The sequence below is a fragment of the Condylostylus longicornis genome, unplaced genomic scaffold, assembly GCF_029603195.1.
Source record: "Condylostylus longicornis isolate FDR11 unplaced genomic scaffold, ASM2960319v2 ptg000048l, whole genome shotgun sequence".
Taxonomy (NCBI): Eukaryota; Metazoa; Arthropoda; class Insecta; order Diptera; family Dolichopodidae; genus Condylostylus; species Condylostylus longicornis.
This window is the reverse complement of record NW_026578017.1, coordinates 5,726,892-5,732,891: the sequence shown is the minus strand read 5'-3', so window position 1 is coordinate 5,732,891 and position 6,000 is coordinate 5,726,892. Positions and strand designations below refer to the sequence as shown.

At 28.0% G+C, this 6,000-nt stretch overlaps 1 long non-coding RNA gene across 1 annotated transcript in view; it reads left to right on the top strand.

The window, feature by feature from the left end:
- The first annotated feature begins 1,278 nt into the window (after positions 1-1,278).
- Positions 1,279-6,000, top strand: part of LOC129610835 (uncharacterized) — a 52,527-nt gene continuing 47,805 nt past the window's right edge. Inside the window, exon 1 of the long non-coding RNA XR_008697108.1 lies at positions 1,279-1,610. This is a non-coding gene — a long non-coding RNA (uncharacterized LOC129610835). The remainder of the gene's footprint in view (positions 1,611-6,000) is intronic.

The following is a 6,000-nucleotide window of genomic DNA, read 5'->3' as shown; positions in this document are numbered from 1 at the left end:
GACATCAAAAAGTTATGGAAAAAATCTCAAGTGACTTCTGCTTTAGAAATAATTTTTTTTTATTTTATATAAGGATTTTAAAATCCAAAACGCAGTTAAATGGATTTCGAAGAAACTCTTGCCTTTGCTTAGAAGGATTTGTCATTTTGTTACTCCAACATTCATCAGTGAACAAATTAAATACATACATATTATGACAATCTGAAGAAAAGTTAGTAATTTCATTTTATAAATGTACAAATTTATAAATTGCGTATTTAAGAAAATTCAAATTAATGAAACCACTACGAAATATGTACGTAACACGAACGTTTATATTATACTTGTGAGCAAAACCAAGGTACGAGCAGTAATACACGAATATTGCAAAAATATTACAGAACGATTGAGAAGAAAAAGGAACTTATTTTGGATTTATTGAAAATTTTTTACTTAATCTTCCTCTGCATTTTATCTTTGGTCATTACACCGTGTCAAAAATTTTGTCTGCTATGATAAGCCAATTTTCTCTTGCATTCTATAATATAAATAATTTATATGTTCTTGAAATTCTCTCTTTATTCTAATATCCTTAATAAAATTAGTGTCCTTTTTTGAATAACAATACACATACATACATAGACATTTTATCTACATTCTAGTAAATACATTTGTATGTGCGATGGATATACATATAATATATGCTATTTGTTTCATGTTAGTTTATATGAAAAAATATCCAAAGAGAAAAATATGAAATTTATATTTTGTATAAAAAACACAAATACAAGCATACTTCCTTTATTTGTGTGCAATACATTTATAAATATGTAGATGTTTCATATGGGAATGCCTAGAGAAAGAGTGTAGTTTTCGGTTTACCGTGTACTGCGGTCGTTTTGAATTATATTGTGTCGTGTATTTTAATTAAAATAAAAAATATAATTATCCAAAAATTTTACTTTTATAACTTTTATTTAAGTGGAATTTTATTGAAATTCTTTAAAAATATTGTTTGCCAAAAGATAAATGAAGTTTTAGTAATTTTAAATTTAAAATTTTTTAGAAATTCATTCACAAAAAAAAAAACTTTTTCATTTTTGGAATTATCAAAAAGTATAGAAAAAACAAGAAAAAAAGTGAAGTTCACTTAAAAGAAAAAATTGAATCCTTTTCCATACTGTGTACACATTTTTTTAGCATTTTTTTGTGTATTGGTGTTTGACTCAAATAAACAAAACAACAAAATATTGTTTACACTCTTGTGTATTTGACGATTCAAAATAAATAATTTATTTCTAAAATCACTGAAAATTTAAAATAAATGAAGTAAAATTAAAAAAAATTAAAGTTTTATCAAAAATTGTAATATAAAAAGTATATGAAAAGAAAAAAAAAATTGTTTTAAATAAAAGGACTTTATATTAATGAAAAAGAAAATTGGAGAGGGCGAAAATAGAAGAGAGTGAGAAAGAGAGAAAAAAAGGAAAAAAAAAACAAAATTTGACACACGCATGACAAATGAAAACAATTTTTTGACATTTAAGTGTACAATATTTTTCTATTTGTTTTGTATTCTGCGATAAATAACATCATATAATTTCAAAAATTGAAGAATATTTAGTGTTACAGTAGGTATTTTGAAATTATAAATATTACAGTTATACAAAATTTCTTAAATTATATTAAAAACCGATCCTAAAATCGTATTGAATTATATTAGATGAATAAATTGGTATTTCTTCCTAGCATCTGTAATTTTTTATTACAAATTTTCCACTAGCTATTCATTCAAAATTAGCTTTCTCAAACATCGTAAATATTCATATATACATATATACATGTACGTAAACATGTAAACATTTTAAAGTGTTATAAATACTCATGTTGGGGAGAAAATTCATAACACTTAATATCACTCTGCAAAAATTTTTTTATTAAAACATTCTTAGTAATTAATTATTTCTAATAAAACAATTGGTAATGTGGTATATTTTTGCACTAAAAGAAATTTACATTGCCAAAGTGTCAAAGGCAAATTGAAATATTCCAAATATTCCAGAGTTTGTATCGTTGTAATAAGATAAAAAAATTATCTAAACAAAACAAGATGTGATTTTATTGTATGTGTATTGGTATGCAATACACAATAACGTACTATACAAAAGTGTGTTATGAACCGAATATAAAAATTTAATTTCAATATACAAAATACGTTCCAAATAGTTCTTTTTTTATTACACTTAGCTGAATTTATTAGAAGTTTCAGGAAAATTTTTATTAAAAACGATGTAAATCAGTTTTATTTAGCCCAGGGTCTAGTGTCATTAACGAAGCAAAATATTTATTAAAGATTTTTCCCAGTTTTACCATTAATTTTTTCTTTTACGTATAGTAAACTACAAGAAAACTTAATATCGAATGAAATTCATCGAATGTTTGTTATGTTTTCCCTATAATTTTCAAATCATGTAAATTTTGTTCTCTCAACAATTTCAATGCAATTACTTTTAATTCTAGTCCATTCATCGCATGTGTACAATATATATTATAGCGCTTTTAAATCTGAAAAAATTGTTTCGGATGTCAACAAAAAATAAATATTGTCGTATTATAATTAACTCAAATTAATATTAACATTAACAAAATATTCAATAGAAAAAAAATTCGGAATAGGAGATCCTTACACGGCGAAACATTTTATGTAAATTAGATATTTTTTTTAAACACAGCAGTCACACACTTATCCAAAATCACAACAACCATACTTTATATCTCAAATATTCAAAGAAATTTATTTCCAACTCCTTCATTTTTTATATTATATATTAATATACAGGGTGTTCGGGATTCAATGGTATTCCCGAAGCAGGGTGATAGAATGCATGCAGACAAACAAAAAACACCTAGTGACATTTTTCCTTTTAGGGTGTTCTCGAGTTATGGGGCCTCAAAGTTGGAACATACAAAAACCGCCTGATTTTCACATTTTTATTTATAACTCCGGAAATGTGACAGATAAATCCAACTTTGTGCACTCATTTTAAAGCTAATGAAATTCTCCTTCTAACGGTATGCCAATAGTTGCAAAGACTTTTTTAGTTTCAGAAATCTTAAACTGCAAAGTCAGAATTTTTGAAAAATTTTTTTACTAAATTTTCGCTTAACCGTCATTTACCCGTAATTCCAAGAAAAAATTTATTTTATTATGATATTATTTACAAAATATTGTTTTTGTTTAATATTGTGAATATTTAAGAAAACAAATAATTATTTTTTTTACGAAATAAGTAAGGTATACGTAATAATAAACATAACTATTTTTTTCCATTTAACATTAAAAATAAGAATTTAAAAATTGTTCAAAATGCCCACCATTATTATGGACACAATACATGATTCTTTCCTTTAAAGATGTAAGAACATTGATCTCTAAACTGTCTTCTTTGATGGTTTGGCAAGCTTCATTAATTATTTTAATTAAATGTTCTTTTGATCTTAACTCTGTGGAGTATACAATTGTTTTGAGACGTCCCCAAATGTAAAAATCAAGAGGATTAAGATTAGGCGAACGAGCTGGCCAGCGAACTGTGTCATTTTTACCGATCCATCTCTTGTGGTAATGTAAATCTAGCCACCTTTTGACGTCTTTGTGACAATGTACTGGAGCTCCATCGTGTTGGTACCACATGAAGCGTCTCGTTACCAATGGAATATCTTCCAATAATTCTGGTAACGAATGGTTTAGAAATTCCAAGTATTTTACTCCATTTAGAGAGTTATCAAAATAAAACGGTCCGAAAATTTTGTTACCTATAATACCCATCAATACATTGCATGAGGATTTCTTTCACACCATCGATGTTCGTTATGGTTATTAAATATACCGCTACGAGTAAATGTTGATACATCGGTCCATAAAATTCTTTCTAAAAAACCTGTTGCATCAAGATCTTTCTCTTGCAACCATCTGCAAAAATACAACCTATTCATGCGGTCTACTTGCAAAAGGTTGTAAATAATATAAATATAAATCATTAACTGAAATTATATCCCATACAGTGGACCGAGCTACATCAATAACGTTTGCGATTCTGCGAATGCTAATACTTGGGTCACGCTGAATTAAGGACAATATTGCCTCTTCCGTAGTATGTATTACTTGATTTACCCTGGTTATTTCACGTCTTTGGAATGTAACACTTCCGGTTTCATGCAATCTTCTAAAATTACGTGAAAAAGCTTGGATCTGGAACCATTCTTCGCGGGAAAGGTAATTTGTATAGCTCACAGGCTTGGTTTTGATTACCTTCGCATTGTCCATTTACATATATTATACAGCTAATTCACTATTGCTAAAATTTGACATTTTTTTATTTTAGTTTTTAAAAATTACTTTCGGTGTTTTCAATTACAAGAACTAAATCAAAGTAATTAGGTAAATTAATTAAAATCCTATTTATACAAAATAAATGATAGTCTTAATAATATTAAGCAAAAACAATATTTTGTAAATAATATCATAATAAAACGAGAAAAAATTGAGTTGACCTTGACAACTCTGTGATACGCGTACGAATTTGTTATCCTATGTGCGAATAAAGATGCCATAACTGACTATGGGACAGACTATGACTTTAAGTTGCCGTAGTACCATATTAATTTATGCAAAATTTCAGTACAGTGTTTTTCAAAATACTGTGTGCCAAACTACTATTGAATTTGTATGACATTGGCCCTACTAATATACTCACTTGTGTAAAATTTCAATACCATAGCTTTTATAGTTTCTGAGATATAGCCAACTAACTTTTGAAGTTGTATGGCAGGTACCAGAAGGAGCCAAGTAATTTCAACGACTTTTATGAGACACATTGGCCCTACTAATATGTTCGTTTGTATGAAATTTCAATACCACAGCTTTTACAGTTTCTCTGATATAGCCAAATAAATTTTGAAGTTGTATAGTAGCTACCCGAACCGCTACCCCGATCATGTCCAATTTAAATAGGGTTCTGGCACTTGGTACAAGAAATCATTTGTGAAAATTTGGTGAACTTAGCTCAATTAGTTTTTGAGTTATCACTGGGGCGGACGAACGGACAGACAAAGCTAAATCAACTCCGAATTTGACGCCGATCAAAAACATACACTTGAGTCTATATCTAAGAGCGTTATTTCTTAGTGTTACAAACGGTAAGGCAAATTTAATATACCCTTCGAATATACGTTCGTGCGGGTATAATAAATTTTTTCATATAAGGTACCTGATGGCCATTAATTGCGTTTTTGAAATAATAACATAACACTATAAGAAGGGTCAACATAACTTGGGTTTATAATCAATTTGTTGCAAACGAAGCTTATATTTGTTGTTTTTTTTCAAATTTAATGTTAAATTTCTCTCGTAGACACGATATTCCTGAAACTTTTGGACGTATTTTGTAGAGAAATAAAGGTAATGCAAATGTCTTTCATTTTGGAAAAGAAAAAGGACATGTTAATAATGCACAATACTGCGTAACAAAGACTAAAAAAAATAGTTTTTGTTTGAAAAATACTTTGATTTCGTTTATTTTCTAAGGTTTTGAGCTCAGTTTTCGCCTGATAGACATATTATTTCTACAGTTTTCACCACATTATGTTATATCAAAATGAAGGTCAGAATATAAGGCTCTTCTTCCTGTAAAAAAACAACAGGTTAATAACGTGAAATTACGGCTAAATGACGGTTAAACGAAAATTTATTAAAAAAATTTTTCCAAAATTCTGACTTTGTTCTTTAATATTTCTGAAACTAAAGACGTCTTTGGAACTATTGGCATACCGTTAGAAGGAGAATTTCTTAAGCTTTAAAAAGTTGGATTTATCTGTCACATTTCCCGAGTAATAAATAAAAATGTGAAAATCAGACGGTTTTTGCATGTTCCAACTTTGAGGCCCCATAACTCGAGAACAAGAGCCCAAAAAGAAAAAAGTGCTATAAAGTTTTCTCAGTTTATCGAGAGATTGCAAATATAT